General features: G+C 39.3%; 1 long non-coding RNA gene across 1 annotated transcript; it reads left to right on the top strand.

The window, feature by feature from the left end:
• Window positions 1-210: 210 nt before the first annotated feature.
• LOC135445918 (uncharacterized) lies at window positions 211-13,594 on the top strand. Its single transcript, XR_010439638.1, has 5 exons — window positions 211-280; window positions 1,384-1,432; window positions 8,734-8,833; window positions 9,503-9,554; window positions 12,062-13,594. It is a non-coding gene; the product is annotated as an uncharacterized LOC135445918 (long non-coding RNA).
• Window positions 13,595-19,606: the final 6,012 nt, after the last annotated feature.

Below are 19,606 nucleotides of genomic sequence, written 5' to 3' on the forward strand. Positions count from 1 at the left end.
ATGCGTTGTATAGGTGGCCTTTGAGCCATAGTAAAATATTATGTATTGTATAAATGGCCTATGAGTCTCGGTAAAATCTATGTATTGTATAAGTGGCCTTGCCCCAATCCTAGTTGTTCTAGATGGGCTGCAGCTGTGATGTCCTTAATTGGGTGGCAGCTGTGGCTAGTGAAGATAACTGGGATAAAAGGGGTTGGGCTGGCTGGTCAGGGAGAGCCTTGATGAAGAAGCAGGAACAACACTGCTTTGAAGAGCTGTGAGTGAGAAAACCACCCAGAAGGTATGGGACTCTAGAAGTATGATAACAACAAGTGGTGACCCTGATGTGATAGAAATATGCAGCCTGAGATCTGTGGAGGAATATGCAGCCTGAAGAGCTGTAGAAGATAGACAGCCGAGAGCTGTGGCAGTCTGAGAGCTGTAGAGGTTAAGACAGCCAAGAGCTGTGAAGGAACATGGCCTTTGAATCATGGTGGGTTATATGTATTGTAACTGTATAATTGTTAAAAGGGGGAAATATAGGTGGCCATTGAATCTTAGTATGTATTGTATAAGTGGCCTATGAGTCTCGGTAAAGTCTATGTATTGTATAAGTGGCCTTGCCCCGATCCTAGTTGTTCTAGATGGGCTGCAGCTGTGATGCCCTTAATTGGGTTGCAGCTGTGGCTAATGAAGATAACTGGGATAAAAGGGGGTGGGCCGGCTGGTCAGGGAGAGCCTTGGAGAAGCCCTGATAAAGAAGCAGGAACAACACTGCTGTAAAGAGCTGTGAGTGAGAAAACCACACAGAAAGTATGGGACTCTAGAAATATAATAACAGGTGTCAGCAAGGATAGGGCTGCAGCATCCTCACCCTGATGCTGACACCAAACACTGCACTGCCCAGGGGGGCTGGTCCTGAGCATGTAAGCTGTGGAAGGAGCAATGCTGTATGAGGAAAAGGTTGGGAGGAATTTCAGAGGGTTTTGTTATTTTTGGGGGACGTTGAAATTTTTGGTTTCTTTTGTTCTGGGATTATTGTAAAGCTGATTCTCCTTCAAATGCTTCTGCTGTTGTGTAAGTACTGAAAGAAATGTTGCTGATGAAAAATGTGCAATTATTTGTCAAATACAGAGTAGTTGAAGGAAATGGAAGGCCAGCTGGTACTTTACGTAAATTGTTTTCATCAGCCAGCAATTCCCTAGGATTTGCAAAGCTAGCAAAAGATTCATCTTCAGTTTCCACCATTTTCTTGCATAAATCATGAGGAATTTCAATTGCCTTTGTTTAGTGATTCCCATGTAGATTCATTTTCATCTGCTTGTTCAGGCCCTGAAAACAATCTTCTGTTCTTGCAGTTTTCTGAGAGTTTCAGTTCATTTGCATCTCAATGTGTTCTTTCAGGTGATGTACACTACAGCCAAGAATGACAGAGGAATTGTTCATTACAAGGGTAAGTGGCAGCATTTGGATTCTTGGAATCAGCAAGAATTTTGGAAATACAAAGTACAATTAATAACAGACTTGTGACTGAGGCATTCAGGTTTCCTCTAAAAAATACTTTTAATTTTCTTTTAACAGATACTTAAAACTAGCTTTTAAAAATCCATAACATGAATACACAGTGCATTCATGGACTTTTTTTTCTATGACATTAATATACCTTGGTTTTGCTATTAAAAAACATTTAACAGATAAGCAATTAAATTTGAATTCATGGAGGGACTGTCCCCAGCAAGGATTGTGAAGTTCTTCTGGACTTTCATTGTTTTTGTAGAGAAATTAGATGCCTCTCTAAATAAATACCAACAGCATAGAAAACAGAGACCACTTAATAGAAAAAGGGTGTGTAGTTCATGGTAGATGAAAATGCTAGAAATCTCTCTGAAAGGCTGTTCAGACTTTTGTTATTTTAATATATTTGCATAAGGGAGTGTATTTGTACTCCAGAGACAGGTGAAGACAGGAAGAAGGCTCAGATTGAATGTGGGAGATCAAGCTTGTAGCAGAAGCACTCAGACATCTTTATTTCTGTTCTCAACTTTGTTTCTTTCCTTTTTTTCTTTGGAAGGAAGCTTAAGTATCATAATGAGATGGACCAGTCTCAAAACTAAAATAATATTTTGAAGCACAATAATATTTATAAGGAAAGAAAAAGCAAAATAAAAAAATTAACGACATTATTATGCAAAATAATACAAGCATATGATTAGGAAGAAGCTATTACAATGTTGTAAACAATATTCAGATAGGGAAACATATAAACAAGACAAGAAGGGAAGAATGTGACACAAAAGAGGTGAAAGGATTATTATCAAAAGGTAGGTATTAAAATTCTGATTAAGTGGCAACATGATAGCTGTTGAACTGGTCTGACCAAAGAAAACCAAAATTGTTCTCTACAATTAAAATGCAATAAAACTTGGTTTTTTTAAACACCAAGCACAAGCAAACATATAAATATATTTACTAAAATATTAATATATAATATTATAATAGTCTAGAATAAAGATAAAAAATATCACTAAAACAGGGTTACTGGTAGCCCTCAGTATTTCATTAAAATGACTGTTTGTCCAAACAAATACACTTTTAAGAAACATTGGAAAGTTCCTATTTTTCATCACTACAGGGTTACCTGGGAGACTTCATAAGGCAATCCCAGCTTGTACAATACTAAAGCATACATTTTTAAAAGCATTTTTTCTAGAAAAACAATGATTTTTCAGTCAGAACCTGTGAGATTGATTGCAATGACACATACACAAAGCCATCCTGAATAGTAATCTGTGTTAAGAAAGGGCAAACTCAGCCTCTAATTTCTGAAATCCCTGGCAGAATTTTTGTGTTTTAAAAAATAAAATTACTCATTCTCTTTATCACTCTGACATAAAAAAAATAATCTGTGTATAATAATGGCAAAACTGAAAGCTGTCATCTACTGATAAACTGACACAGAGGGGCCAGTACATAAACAGAAGTGATCTGTGTTTTTTCTAGCATCCTCTCTGGACTAATTGGAAGTCACAATGATTTTAATAGAGTAATTTCTGTACTTATCTGGGGTAGGAATATAAGTTCTAATGACAAAAGATGACCAAGAGGGACACAGCCACACAATGAGTTGTTATGCCAGAATAGATCACAAAGCTGGTGACCTCTTCAGGTGGAAAAGTACAAAGGAGAGGCAATTATCTGAGCATGGTGCCCACACAACTGCATGCTTTCTGCATCGTAGCCTTAATATTTATATACATATTTATGGCACAATAAACTCCAGTCGCAAGCTTTTATCATGGATGGGAACATTTGCGTCTATTGCTCTCATAGGTCTTAAAAATAGAGTTCATGATGGACACCTCTAGAAACTTCAGTGATGGTTTAAAATATTATTCTCCAGGCCAATGGTGACAATAAGATAACAAATAAGCATGATTTTGAAATAAATACATTTTATTTATTTTATGTACGATTCTTATAGCTTTGTTAATAATTACTGCTGCATAATTCATTCCTTCTAGCCTCGGAAAGGCTTACCAGCTTCTGTTCTTTTTCTTTCCCTGGACAGGCCATTTAGAGAAAGAAAGTGCTCAGATGCTTAGATGGCTGAAATTTTTTCCAGTGTCAATTTTGATAGCATTTGGGAAATTATATTGCTTATGATTATGTTAGATGTTATGAAGTTATTTTCATAGCACTCACTCTGAGAATGGCTCTATCATTAGTGAGACCATCAGCAAGGATGCATCTCACTCTGATGTCTGTAAAACATCTCATAAAAGATACAGAGATACAACTGTCCAGCCTCCAGATGTTTACCTCACACCCAAAAACTGCATGAAATACACTGGGACCACCCTGACAGTAGGGTGTGTGCAAGGTTTTTCTGCTGTGCATATTTATTTCCTTCCCTCCCTGATAACCAGGGCAATAATTTGCTCCCCGGTGGGGCAAGCTGCACTCAGATTTCAGCCTGAATTTGAATAAAACCTGAGTGTCTCTTCCACTCTGCTACACACAACTGGTAACTTAGACACATACACAAGTCCTAGGATTTGCAACAGGCTCTTAGGAGAGTAGAGAGACCAAGAATGAAACACCACCCCCCCACCAAAAAAAAAAAAAAAAAAAAAAAACCAAACCAAAAAAATACCCAAAAAACCGAAACTCTGAAGTGACCAACTGCAATTCAATAACCATAATCCAACCCTCTAATTAAAGAAGAAGAAAAATAAAATTTTCATTTCTTTTTGCCAGTGCCATTGAGGAGAAGGATCAATCCCATCATATTCAGCTCAGTGGACATAAACACCCCAACCTGTGCTCAGATTGGTGGTTAGATGCACAAATGGCAGGAGGTGGACAGGACTGCAGCTGGCCTGTCTCACCAGCTACATCTCCTACTGCTTGGCACAGGATGCCTCCTCTCAATGTGCTATCTGAGTTAACTCCACCTTAAGTTGCCATTCTCTGTCCTATGCCCATTAAGAGAAACCTGGATGAAGGCTGTGAATTATCTCCCATAGCCAGATATTTATGTAAATGCATATATTTGCAAAATAAAGCCTTAGAGATCATTGTATTTTGGGATTTAAATGCCCAGGTGCCTTGGAGCATTCTCCTCAGGTGGGATGGCAGTAATTAGCTATTTTTGTGCCTGGGTATCAGTAAGCCAACATCTATGATAGTTTCACTAAGGGAAGAGAGACAAGCAAAACTGATCTGGCTGAATACCAAAGCCTGCAGGGAGGGAAAATGTTCTCAATAATTGCTTGCAGCCACTGTGAGAAAGCTGTAATCACCTGAAATGTTCAATAGCCATATATCACTTGCTTGAATATTAACTGGGCACTGTTCTGGGAGATCCTGACAGATCTCCTCTTTACAAGATGAGGCTCCCTGTGTCTTTCATCTCATTATCTCAAAGCACTTTACAGATGCAAAATGATTTGTAAAGCAATTCTCATTATCTGCATTGCCCAGATGATTAAGGCAAAGCAGAGAGAGACCTCACAAGTACTCCTGGGTCACTTGGAAAGAGGCAAAAAAATGTCCTGCACATTACCAGTAAACACTCTTAAAAGCAGAAATCTCTTTGAAGCTTAAGGGTATGCCCTTCTCTGCATATCTTGTGAGCAGCATCTGTCTGTGCTGTCCCAAACATGCAGGCAAGAATTGCTTTTCTTTTGCCTGGTCATGCTGTACCAGCTGCTGGCCAGCTGCACCTGGGCCCCAGGACCTTCCCTGGGCACAGCAGGACTCACTTCTTCCCCTTCCCTCCTGGTCAGATTGCAGAGTTTGGTGCCTTCTGGTCACTCAGTGCTGCCTCTTGGGTGTCCTGCACAATACCTGTGTCATCAGGAGTGTTTTCTGTGGCCATGGACACACAGCCAGGCCTTTTGCTGGGCAGGAGCAATAGGCATAGAGGGCATCCTGGAAAATGGTTTGTGATTTCTATCAAAATAATGCTAATAGCAGTAAGAAAGAAATCCTATGAATCTGTGTAGACCAGATCAGATAGTTTGGTACCAGGAGCTGCTGGTTGTTTCTTGATCCTAGAAAGAAAGGCAAAAGTGCTATCAGGAAAGTTAACCATGTTATTAACATCCCACAAAAGGGATAGCAATTTATCTTATGCTCCCTCTGATGCTGGGAGCCCCTAATGATACAATGTAAGGTAGACCCCTGCCATGCCATGGCACCCTACTCAGACTTCCATCTGAGTTCCACCAGCAGTCATCTTCACAATTTTTATAGGATTTTCTTAGAAGCAAAGCAACTCTATCTGTCTTATTTACTATGGGGAAAAAAGAGAATGTTTTAGGAAAACATGCTGCTTCACTTCAAGACAAAGTCAGGCACATTCTTTCAGCATCATGGCTGGTGACAAAGAGGTGCTGCCTACAGACTCTTTGGTTTTAGACTTAGGTTGGCTGCATTTATTGTATGGTAGGGCATGAGGCACAGCCCTAAAGCCAAGCCATGTGTGGTACAGCAGGCTCAGCACAGGCCTGCCCTGCTCAGCTGAGCTGGATTGTGCTCTCCTCCAAGTGCAACAGCCTGCCCTGTATGGCCCCCAGGGTTGTTGTTGCCTGTGGTATAAAGGGGGTAGCAGGCTCTGTACATCTGATGAAGACACAATTTTGTCCATTTGCCTTTTCACTGCATGTTTTTTCAAGCCCTGCAGGTTGCCCAGCTCTCTTAGCATGCCAAAACTCAGCTCAAGGTACAAAGGACATCCAATTTCAACAGCACATCCTGCATCAGTCTCTAAAATCCTGCCTAGCCTTATCAGTGAAGTGAGCCAAGAATCTCCAGAAGCATCAGCAGCCATAATAAGGCCAAAATTCTGCTCATTTGGCTGCACACAAGTTAGTGCACTGAAGGGTGTTAAGGCAAACGCTTTCACTTTGTTGGTGCTCACACCTGGCACAGTAAGTCTCCTTCAGTGGGAATTGTTTCCTGTTTCATGTGGGATATGCCAACATATGTTAGGTTGTGGACATTCTTTAAAAATGCATGTCTTTCCCATATGTATCTGTTGATCCATAAAATTTTAAAACAGTTTCCTTAGAACAGTGATACCTCGGGAGGATTATCGCTTAGATGGTTGTCTCTACATGTAGAAAATGCATTCCAACACAAGCTAGAAATCTTCAGGAAAAGGATCTTCTCAGTAAATGGCAACTGAGATGTGAGTCCTGCCTATTGTGGCTCATTTGAGTAGTTCCAGATTTTAAATTTTTTTTTGTACTGCAAAACTAAAAGTAAAATCCAATATACTGTTTGATAGACAGATTTAAATATTTGAAATCACACAGATGGAATTTGTTGCTGTTCACAACCTGACTGCTGTAATTCATAGAGAAATTCAATCAGGTATTCTCCCCAAAGCTTATTAACTGCTCTGAGTTAATGAATGTGAGGCTTTTGAAGCTCAGATCCAGTGTTTTTCTAGGTTAGGGTCTGAGTGCACTTAAAATAAATAGTCCATGATTTCTCCTAGCTGAAAGAGTACCTGAAGGGGTACCTGAAAGGGTCAAATAGTCATGTTTTCACCAAGGCAGTCTAACAGAGCAGGCTTATCTTGCCCTCAATGTGACCCCTTGAAAATTAATTTCTGTGAGATTATTAACATTTTTGAAAAATAATGAAGTTAAGGTTGAAAAAAAAAAGCTGACTATTTTAGGGAAATAGTTTTTGAGATATTTTCAGATAGGTCTTCAAACCAAATGGTAGACTTACTCATTTTGAAATACTACAGAAGAAAAAGACTGTGCAAGGTTTAGATACCATCAGCCTAATTTTTTCCTCAAAATTTAAAGATAACATTATGCAGAAAGGTCAAACTCTGCAAGAATTTTTCAAAAGTAGTTTCTTTCCTGAAATAATTAAATGTAAGTTGTAAAACAGTTCACTGGGGCAAGCTATGAATCCAGATGGCAGAAACAACAGTTGGGAAAGGGCTGGTAATAATTCAAGTGTTTAATTTGTTAAAGGTTTTGCAAATCTACCAAGTGTTTGGATGGAGGTGTTACCCATACAGGGCTCACATACAAAATGAGCATTACACCATCTCAGATAATGCCTGCTTGAATGAAAAGATTCCATATTAAAAAGCATATTTAAATCCCATCCATGACTGGTCTTTATGCAGTTAAGCAAAGGTAACATTGGGTTCCTGAGGAGAGCAGATGGAGAGATGCTCTGGTAAAGCTGCAGAAGAAGAAAGAATGGCTCAGTCAGTGAGAGCTGCAAAAGCCCCATCTCCTGAACCAAATTTCTTTTCATGGGGATTGCTTTAGTAGCAGTTCTGGCTCATACAGTTCTGTAAGAGCAATAAATAGAATATAAATGTTCTGTAAATAGAATTGTCAGAGCAAACTCCTGGTAGTGGGAACAGCACTGTTAACATTTAGTCCTAGTGCTGCAATGGAAGATGAAAACCCCTGATACTTTGTGGAGTTTGTTACTGAGATATAATTTCCTTAATCCTGTTAAGATGAAGAAAAAAAAGACAAATGAGATAGGAATGACTTGACACATTATGTTCTTTAGGATTTGTGAACTTCTGAAAGATGTCATCAGAAACTGCTTTGGTATGAATATAGGTAAACATCAAAGTGACTGCATTATCATTTATTTCCAATTATTGTTAAAACCTTCACGCATCAGTGAAAGACTGTGAAGAAACTGATGATTTCTGCTTCTAAAGTACATGGTAGTTTTCTGGGGTAATGAAAGATCTCTGGTCCGTGAGGATCATGAAGAGCAAGCAGAACAGATAGGCTTGGAGGCAGACAATTTATTTCAAGGGAAAAATAGATTTTATCAAGAGAGAACAGCTAGATGAATGGCCCATTAATAAAACCTGTAATATGATAATTTTGTTCTTTGGGGCTAATAATCACATTCTAGATAATTTTTAATTATACAAAGAATGCATTTATGAAAAGGTCACAAGAAAAACATAGCTACTTTATAAATATCATGGATTCTAGTTGTTTATGGGTTTAATAAGTTTTCCTCTCCCAAGGTTAAATAAATGGCATTAAAGAAACAAATATTATCCTGGGATGGTTTTGGGGGCAGTATTTGACATGGCTTATACTGACTTAATCAGTGACATTGGCACAGTCTGATGAAAGAAAAATTATGTGTTTTTCAGACTAATTTACTTTAGAGAGATATCATAATCTGGTCCTTAGACTGAATGAATGGGCATTATCTGTGATGCTGCATATTGTCTTCCAGCTTTGTTTCAGCTAAGAGGAAACCAGAGGATGTATTTCAAGAGCATTCCACATGATGAACCAAAGCACAGCCAGTCAGAGGAGGGGGAGAGGTTGCAAAGGTTTGCTTTCAATTTTAGTTGCTCTATATCTAAAGAAATATGCTGTTGCAGATATAACCTGTGAAAAGAAATGGGCATATTAGGGTTTTTTTTGCCCTAAAAATGTTCAGCTGCATGTCTAATCTGAGCAATGATGTCTATCTGCTGGATATAAGAGCAGTAATTAAGGTATTGTCTCCAGCGAAATTTTCTAAGCTTTATCTTATTCATTTATTTCAAGGACATGGCATTTTATTTAGCTGAATTGGACATCAGTCACTAATAGGACTTGCTCCAAATGTTTAAGAAAGTGCAAAACTTTCTGGAACTGTAGCTACCAAGGGACTTCCACATCATGTTACCTGCTTTGGTGGAAACAGAGTGAAAATATTCTCTGATAGTTGTTCACCCCATGATTAGAAACACCAGAAATACTGGCATACATTCTGAGTCCTTGGGTTTGTCCAGATTGAAATCAGAAGTTTAAAAAGTCTGAGAGATAGACTTCATCAGATCACACCCATATTTAGCATAATAAACATAAAAAATTCAAATATTTAAATTTTGTTAAAGAGATAGAGAATGCAACTTTGTGTAGAAAGTTTTGTAACATAAATTGTAGCTCTTTCTATTACCAGATAGAACTGAGTAGTATTTCATACTATTTTGATATTTCTAATCTTTTTGTAGATCAGAGGAACCTGAGATGATTTAAAGGATCACTCTTTGGACGTGAATACTTGTAAGTATTTTCAAGGTACATAAATTTACTTTTCAGAGGGAGCAGCATAATGAGTGGGCATTTAAACTGCATTTAATGTTAGCACCAAATTCAGCAAAGAGACCCAAATTAATCTCTCCCCACTGTCAAATGCATCTCTGGCATCTCAGATTTTGAAGGAAAGACATCTTGTACAGGGATGCACATTTCCTGAGCTGACAGACCATCTCTGTGATGAACTCCTCTCCAAGGCCATCAGGGAGTAAGAATCTCTGCAGTGTCATGTTTTTGTCTCTTTGCTTCTATGCACTTGCTGCACTCTGACTGCATTTTAGAAAAGCAGTGTGATGGGTGTGATGGTAGAATTTTCTTTTTTTTCCTCTGGCTACAGCATCCTTCCCACCTGATAGTCACAGAGCTGTCTTAAGGAGGAAGAGTTGTTCTTGCAAATCCCTCCTGGGGTGATTTGTCACACTCAGTGACTCAAGCTCCACGTGGATGGCAAAGAGGGAGTTGTGCTGTTCTTTGTGGGATGGTACACTTTTATTTTTCCTAAAAGAAGAATGACAGTTGCCTAAAAGAAATCATTAACATACAAGAAGTTATTCAAATTTTCATGTAGAAGGGCAGACTTAACTCTTTGAGCAGTTGATTCTTTTCACCAAAAAGGTATTCTGGCTGACTCAAACTTGCTGCTTAACAGAGGCAGGAAAAGATGCACTTCCCCTTATTTAAGTCCAGGCTCAGCACTTGAAGTCAGTAACAGAGCTGATGAGAGAGCTGAGTTGTGGGGACAGGAATGTAGTTCTCAGCTCATGGATATGACAACACTCAGCTCTCAGAAGAGAAGGGTACAGAATATTCTGAATTCTTCCTGAGCAGCTACTTCTCTCCTTTGTACTGAGTAATCTAATATGACATATTTACTGGATCGGTAACAGCAGTGGGAGTTGTTTACTTTCCCATTCTGTACAAACATTTTCAAGATGAAAAATTAAAATGTTTAATTTCAAAACTGCCACAACAAAATGTTTTCACTCATTCAAATTTTCATCTTCAGCATCTTCTAGCTTAGTGAACAAGATTCATTAACCTGATGTGCAGTTGGAAATTCTGAATACTTAACCAGAAACTCAGCTGCTACAGTAACCAGGCTCACTCCAATACATTTTCAGTTCAGAAAACATTAGGGAAGTCACACTGAAACAGAATCTCAAAGCAGTTTCACTGTATTTGCACTCAGAGGGAGGAGTCTTAGCACTTATCTGCTCTCCATGGGCACAGGACAGTATTTTCATACTATTAAAAATATTTTGTGTTCCTGATGTAATCAAACAGGTTTGAACATGAGTTGCAGTTGGATGAAAATGGGTTTAAGGATTGCCTTATGTGAGGGGCATGTTTATGGCAACAGGAGTGTCACAGCAGCAGGGCTTTAAGCAGAAAATAAAAAGGAATCTAGGAGATTTTTATCTTGAGCTGACTTCTGCATTTTTTTCTGGGTTTGAGGTAAGTATTGCAAATTCTGCTACAAAGTAATTAAATAATATTTCTGAGCTTGTCTTCTCTTCCCTATTTTGACAAGTATTCATCATTTGCATTGGGAAAATATATGCCAGGCTAAAGCAGGAAATTCCTCATGTGACCCATACATCTGCAATTTACAAGTGATCCTGGGTTTCATGGACATGAGCTATGAGATGGAACTAGAAATGATAGCCCAAACAGTGCAGACATTGCATGCCCTTAACTATGGCAGGTTTTAAATAAAGAAAAAAACTGACAGCAGATTTAAAATCCAGAAATTGTGGAGCTTAGTTCAATTAGAGGCAGATTTCAAACAGTGTTTAGAGCCTTAAATTTATCTGGGCTTATGGAAGCATTTGACAGATGCCAGTGCAATTCACTTTGGAACATCTTGAAGGTCTATTGCATGCCAGCAAAAATCATGAACCTCATCAAAGTTTTATGCCAAGGTTCTGCTTGAACAGTTAAAGTAAATGGGAACTTGCATAAATGAGCTAATGAAACTCTCCTGTCAACCATACACTCATGCAAAATCCCACTGTCAGACATTGACATTATTACAATAAAAAAAAAAAAAGAAATTAAAATTATATGAAACAAGTATGGGAAGCCAGAAAAACTGTACCAGAATACTAAAAGGATACTGTCAGCTGTAGCCTTCCAAATCACTAAACAAAAGCTTTGAAGACTGTCCCTCCCTACAAAAACTGGACAAAGATACTGCCAATATAATATCCTCCAAAAATGGACCTGAGCAACTGCTCCCTCTGTACCACAGTAGGGGACAATGACATCCAGACAATGGCATCTCACTAACTCACAGGAGGATGCCAAGCAAGGAGGATGTCAGGGCAGGCATCTGAAGCAAAGAAAGTCATCAAGTACCAAAGCAGTACTTGACCTTCAGCATCTTAAACAAATTTTCATCACCAAAAGCCTAGACCATATGTGTCCCAGGAAGAGGTGTGCTTCATAATGTGTCATGTACTTTTCTCTTCCAGCTCTGGGAACCCGCTGGAGAGCACCAACCATCCCTGCCTGCAGTTCCAGAGGTCCTCACAGTGGGAACCCAGTGGTGTGCAGATGTAGTGTGCACCCAAATCTTTACTCCTCCTAATGCATTCAGGATATGGCTGTGGAATTGCCATGAAGAGAAAGCCATTCTGCAGACCAAAGTGTGGCTCTCAGAACATGCCTCCATGTCCTCTGTTCAAATGTAGATGTTGGGAACACACTGAAGGCAGAAGCAAGTGTCTAAATGACCTTAAAAACAAATGCTTCAGTAAAGATCTAGGAATTGGACAGATTAGCTGTACAAAGAACACCAAGGCTAAAAGAAAATGACAATAAGTGACTCAGAAAAAAAAGTAAAGTGTACTGTAACTGTATCACAGATAAAGACACAGCAGCTGCTAGAAGAGGAATGGATGGGACAAATAGACACTGCATTGGCACACTGCATGCAATTCTTAATGCAAGCAGCCAGCCAGAGATTAAAGCTTTGTAGATTACTCCAGATAACTAGAGAACCTGCATTTTTCTTGCTCTGATTGCTCTGCAAGCTTTTGTTCATAAGAATGGACAAGTTATTATTTTCTTGCCCACAACAAAAGTTGTCTCAGCCACAGTAAAAGTTTTTACTTTCTCAGTACAAGGAGAAAAGGAGTTCCTGGCCAAGGAGTTCTCTTGGCCAGGGACTGCAAAGACTCTTTCTGACTCTTTTCCCATCCCACAATGTTGCCCTTGCTGCTTTTGTAGGCTTCTCCTAGAAGCTTTCTCACACCACCCAGCTCTCCCTCCCCACACAATCTCACACTCACACATGCAGAGACACCTGCTCAGCAAAATTTCTATTTCCAAGTGCTTTGAAATGCCTGACTTGCCTTTGCCTTTCATGTAGAAATAGTGATGGGTGGTTAAAGAGTACTATTTGCCTTCTCACTTTCAGGGAAGAATTTAATGGCTTCTCATAATCACTTTATATAACCTTCAGAAAGTTGTAATGCTGACTGCAATAGCAGATAAAGTTGACCTTGTCTGAGATATAAGGATATCTGATAGTGCAGAATTTCACTACATTCATCTGTCTAAACATGCAGATAGGTATCAAGTGGGATCTACAAAAATGCTGGCACCTGCCTTACTTTACAAAGCTACCCCTGAGGACCTGATTCAAAGCCATTGTAGTCACAGAGAAATTACTATTGACTTTATTAGGATTCAGTTGAGATTAATGTTGCACACTTCTTTCCTGCCCTTTGCTGTCTCTGTTCCTGTGATTTGAATTGTTCCCTCAAGGCATTACCAAAAAAAAAAAAAAGGGATGGAAATGTTAGCAGCAATGCATGGGAAGTTGAACACTTGTCCTTCTCCTTTTCACAGTATCTGTTCAATACAAAAAGAAAGATACTGTTTTAAAACTTAGAATTGTTTTGTCCATACCTTTTAAATGCTGTTACATCTTTTAAAAATATCTAAGCCAATAGTGAATTATTCCAACTTGTTGCAAATGGAATAAACATTTATGCCACTTACTTGTAGCCTCAATAACTGGAGTAGGGTGACTGAAAATCTATTCCAAGTTCCTGCAGCAAACATCATGTCCATGGAAATCATGTGCAAGTATTTGATCTCCTCAACACTGTAGAATTTATAAAAGCTGCCTTCAGTAAATATTTCCCAATATATCAAAATACCTGATGACAAGGAGTTTATGTCAAAATCTCCTTTTCTGGCTGTCCTAGGCACCAAACAAAATACATTAATTAAAACCTAACTGTATCAAGCCAAATGAATAAATAAGGGGACAAGTTTTTTTGTTGGGTTGACTTTTGGTTTTGTTTTGTAATTTTTTTTAATTGTTTTTTTGGTTGGGTTTTTTAAGGGTAAGTGACTGGAAAATGTTTGAATTGGGCAGAAAAAAAAAGATTAAAAGGAAGATGGTATCAAAACCCAAAACACAGGAGCCAGTTACTTTATAATTTTGTAGTGTTAGAGAGAGGGGAAGGATGATAAATTGAAAGCAAGTGTAAAGGTGCATGATTGGTCTGCAAAGGAGAAGACATAATGCTGTATTTAAAAGCTTAAACCTGTGATGGTAAAAGAGGAATACTGTGTACAGAACTGCTCTGTATCAGACCTAATGTCTGCCCCAAGCTCATTGCTATGAAATCTTACCCACAATGTCACTAATGTGATTGAAAACCTATTTCCAGCATCATCTCTGCTGGCAGAGGAGAACTGATTGCAGAAACTCTGATCAGAACATGCCAGTGATGTTGTGATACTTGGTTTTCTGCTTTCAGCTGGAAAGGTAATCTGTCAAGTTGCCTTTCCCTCATATATTTAAGAAAAAAATACAGTTTCCTTTATGCAAATATCTAATTTTCTTTCAGTGATAGATCTATGAGGTTATTAAATTACTTGAAAATAGACATGTCAGCTTTTCTAAAGCTTGCAACTTTATCAAGAACATCTAGCATTCACTCCTAAGAGTGAATAGAAGTTTGTACATTCTTTGGTTTGCTCTTAGACATATGTTATAACAGAATGATGACTTCTTATATATACAAAGATTTTAGGGATTGTAAGTGTTGAGAATGGTTTCAATGCCGTGACTGAATTTGCCTCTGGTAATTGAAAAATAAATCCTGCTCTTCCAGAGCAGATGAACTCTGTACAACCTCTCCAGAGGCTATGACCTGCCTGAGGAAATCAGATGCAGAAGGGATTCACTCACAGCTCTGGCAGGTTTTGAAAGCATACAGCAGGTATTTTGTGGAGTCAGAATTAGAGTCTTCTTTTGTAAGGATGTATTTGAACACAAGATTTCCCAGAGCAAAGTTCAAGTGGAGAAGTGCAATTGAGGCACTTAGATCAAGGTGCTGGACAGACACAGGCAGGGAGGCTCCCACCCAGGCCCGGTTAGTGGGAGACAGTAACAATATGGTCAGGCTGGTGACAGCAGGACTGCCCAAGTTCTGCAGAAAGATGTTTTCCATCGGGTTCACTAAAGTCCCAGTTCTAACTCCCACCAGTTTCCTTCAAGACTGAAAAGGTGTTGTAATGGAAAAGATGCTGATGGGCATGAGACCTAATCAGGTAAAGTAGGTGGAAAGCCTCTAGGTACTGTCTCCATTAATCATTGCCATTAAGATGTAATTCCTTCAACTTTTTCAAACTTGAGAAAATTGCATTTAATCTATGCATAGGCTGAAGACATCTCCTGGTGACATTCTTTGCATTTAATGTGCCAATTTCAGTCCAGTATCAAAATCCAAAGTTTCTCAAAACTGCTAAAATCCTCTAAAAAAGTCATGCTTTTAGGATCACTGTTTCTTTAGTCGTCCCATGGTCTGACTTGAAGTCAAAGTTTGTTGATTCTACTTTTCACATACTAAAATAAGGTATTAATCCTGTAGTACAGATCAAGCACTGTGCTCATATTCTGTATTAAAGTGACCAAGGTGAAATTAGATTGCACTCTGGTCATTTTCTTCAGGGCAAACACCTTCACATGAGTAGAACATGTAGAAAGTGTTGGCATTAGCTGTTAGAAACCTTCAAATCCTCTGCTGTAGGTTAAAAATTAGCCTGAAGGGGAAGCTTAAATGATGAAAATGTTATGAATTTTTCTACACTGATAATTCAAAATTTATTTACACTAACAGCTGGATCACATGCAGCAACAAACCCGAAACATAAAGCAATTTTATAGCATAGGTATTCTTACACAACACTGTGACATATAACCATGCAAATGAAAAATTACTCAAACCACTTACATAATTAAGAAAAAGAGTTTAAATATGAATTTGTGCTGAAGGAGAGACCGTTTACTTGCAGAAATGAGAAAGAAATTCTGGCAGCTAATGCAGTGGTTTTACTGGAGTTAGATGAAGAAATGTGTCTGAATGTGCAATACAGGTGTGTGTCATCAGCATCACTACAGGCTGACATGAAGTGTTTCCTGGATGTGCTTTTATTTAATGCATATGCACAGAAAATATCTCATACTGGATAGCTAGCTTGAGGTATTTTGTCATCTAAAATGAGAACAAAACATAATGAATAATGAGAATATTGACATTTGAGATCAATGTTGAGTCAGCTCATTTGCTCTGCAGAAAAAGTTCCCTCATAAAATACAAGGTGAAAGTGAAATAAGGAAGGAGAACAAAAAAATGTGTTGAAAAATAAGAATTGTTATGACCAAGTGATGGGTGGGCAGGTATGTGGTGATGAGCAGACAGGAATGTGAGGATTCAGGAAGAATTAACTCTCTCAACAATAGTCTTCCTCAATAACTTAATACATCAAACTCAGATTCCAGTCTTCCAATCATGGAATAGAATGGCTTGAGTTGGAAGGAGCCTTATAGATAAAATAGTTCCAACCTCCTGCCATGGGCACGGGCACCTTCCACTAGACCAAGTTCCTCAGGGCCTTGAACACTTCCAGGGATGGGGCATCCACAGCTGCTCTGGGTAACCTGTTCCAGTGTCTCACCACGCTCACAGAATGGGTGAGGGTTCCTATTAGCTAATGTAAATCTACTTTCAGATTGAAGACACTCTCACTTGTCCTGTTACTACACACCCCTATGAAAGGCTCCTCTTCATCCTTCTCGTAGGCTCCATTCAGATCCTCAAAGGTCACAATCACGTCACCCCAAAGCCGCCTCTCCTCCATGCTGAGAAATCCCAATTCTTTCAGCGTTTCCTCATAGGAGAGGTGCTCCATCCCTCTGATTGTCTTGGTGGCCTCCTCTGGACTTGCTCTAGCAGGTCCTTCCCATGCTGGGGATGCCAGAGCTGGATGCAGTGCTCTGGGTGGGCTCTCACCAGAGTGGAGCAGAGGGGCAGAATCCGCTCCCTCACCCTGCTGGCTACACTGCTTTGGCTACAGCACAGGACGTGTTTGTTTTCTGGGTTGAAAGTCTGTAACATCAGTTTAGGGGGTTAGTGGGTTGGAGACAAAGAGACCACTCACCCCAATGTTCACATGGCAACAGAGAGAGTTTGATCTCAAGCCCTTCCTTATAAAGGGCTCTTGAAAAGCCCAGTCTGGATATTTTCATTGGTTTGATATCTACACCCCTTCAGGCTCTGGCCAGTGAAGCGTCTGCAGCCTTGGGAGAGATGTGACTGGGCAAAGCCCCTGTCAGTCAGCCCAGGGGCTGGTCAGTTTGCCAAGCACAAGCCAGCCTGTAGGAGTCTGCATGGCCAGGTCATGTCAAGGCTCTCATCCACCAGCACCCCCAAGTCCTTCTTGGCAGGGCTGCTCTCCATCTGTTTATCCCCCAGCCTGTGTTGGTACTGAGGGTTGCCCTGACCCGATGCAGCACCTTACATTTGATCTTACTAAGCATCAAGATATTCCCACAGGCTCATTTCTTGAGCCTGCCCAGGTCTTCTGGATGAATCCTGTTCTTCAGGAGCAAGATATTCCCACAGGCTCATTTCTTGAGCCTGCCCAGGTCTTCTGGTTGAATCCAACTTCAGGAGCACCAACTGCACCACTCAGATTGCTGACATCTGAAAATTTGCCAAGGGTGCATCCAATCCCTTAATCTCATGCTCCAATTTGTAATGTTTCATTTAGCCAACATGCATTTTCCATTCATTTACACTACAAGAAATTTTCATATTCTGAAAAACAGCTGCATTGTATAACTACAGCGCAACAGCTACTGTGCTCTGCATGACAATATATTGCCATGGAGAGACAAGACATAGAGGGATAGAGAGAGAAGGAGACAGAAGCTATAAATTATTTTAGCTATCAGGAATTTATGAACAGGAGTTAATACAATTTTAGACTATTTTTCCCCTGAACAATATTCAGTATATAACAAGTCACAAAAGATCAGAGTTAAGGATACATACAGGAAGACTCAGAAATTAGAGGGAAAAAAACCCTAAAAAATTCACAAGGCAATGAGGTATCTTTGTGTGCTATCCTGATTAGTTTAGCTTTCATTTAAGTGGTCTTTGGGTCTGGAGAATCTCTTGTCCTTCAATCACTGTCTCTGGTCATCCTTCTCAAGCTTACACTTAGTGAAATGTCAACTCTACCTCCAGACCAAGAGGATTAGTTAGGAGGATTGCCAACAAGGCTTAGGCTCTGTTATGCCAAATTTGCCTTTAAAGTCCTGTCTGAGCTCTCTGCCCTGTAGCGGAATCAGAAAAAAAATGTGTAAATAGGTATGAGAACATGATTGCGCCTGAAGGCCAAAGCTGTGAGCTTTATTTTTCCCAAGGAAACAATATTAGAGAGCATTTGTGAGTCTGCATCAGGTTGTCTCATGAAAGGACAGCCTGAACTGGAGAGCTGGACAAGGTGGAGCCATTGACACTATCCTTTTCTAGCACCCAGCCCTCAGTGCAGGATCACACTGAAGGAAGGAACTGGAACTCCCTGGGCCTGGCTCCTCCCAGTTAAGAGGAGTGCTTGTGGCAGGATTTGGGGTTTGACACGCTGAGCTTCTCCTTCTCAATTTTGGCTTGCAGGCCAGCTGCCCACAGAGTGGGCAATTGGAGCATCTGCTCTTCTCCCTTGCTGGTCCTCCAGCCCTGTTAACACCCACACTAGTTTGAAGTGCTTTTCCTTAAGATAGTAGAAAAGGAGAGCTTTTATTTTTCTTTTGGAAAGAAGAACTGGCCTATCCAAGAGAATTAAATTTTTTTTCTCATTTTACATTAGTAATCACTCATTGTATGTAAAATTACTAATACAAGAAAATTTTTAAGGACTGTGCCAGACTGGAATTGTCAATTAATTTGTTTTGTTCCTAACAATAGCATAGGGCTTTGAGAAATTATGTTTCTTTTGTGCTCTTAGGTTCCTCTTTCTTTCAAGCTAGTTGCTAACCTTTACAAAACTTAGAGATATCCTTCAAAGTTCAACTCTATCTGTTGGAAAATACAAGACTGGGCTTGTGTGTTTTTAGGTAACACATACTTTCAGACCTTCTCACTCTTGAGGAATCTTAATAAAATACTGATAACATGTATGATACCAGAGTTGCAGATATTACTGTGGGGAGTATGACATAGAAAAACCGCATAGCTAAGACAGTGTGACTAGAACTTAGCTTGTAAAATGAAAGAAAATATTCAGAAAAATATTTAGAAACTAAAAGTGGAAACCTTCCATTTTACAGCTTGCCAGCTTTTCCAGAATTATGTAAGTCTATTATCACTCTTTCAATAATGTCATTGATAGAAAAAGACTGAAACTTTATTTCCTCATATGTTTCTGAATTCTCATCTGCAAAGATGGTTTTTATTTTATGGGAGTTTATCTTTAAAAAAAATCAAGTTACCTAGAGATGGTTTTGCTTAAAATGTTGCCCTTAGAAGTATGCAGAAAAAATAAAGGAAAGAAAACAAAGAGAGATAAGGCCATAGATTTTGATCTGTGTCTATTCTGGTACACTTCTTTAGTTGGGGACCCAATGTCTTGAACAAAGATACTGTCTCACCAAAGAAAATCACCCTAACCACCTTAGTTTTCAGAACTTAGTAGGGCTGTCTCATACTTCA

Source organism: Zonotrichia leucophrys, chromosome 1 (genome assembly GCF_028769735.1).
Source record: "Zonotrichia leucophrys gambelii isolate GWCS_2022_RI chromosome 1, RI_Zleu_2.0, whole genome shotgun sequence".
Lineage (NCBI taxonomy): Eukaryota > Metazoa > Chordata > Aves > Passeriformes > Passerellidae > Zonotrichia > Zonotrichia leucophrys.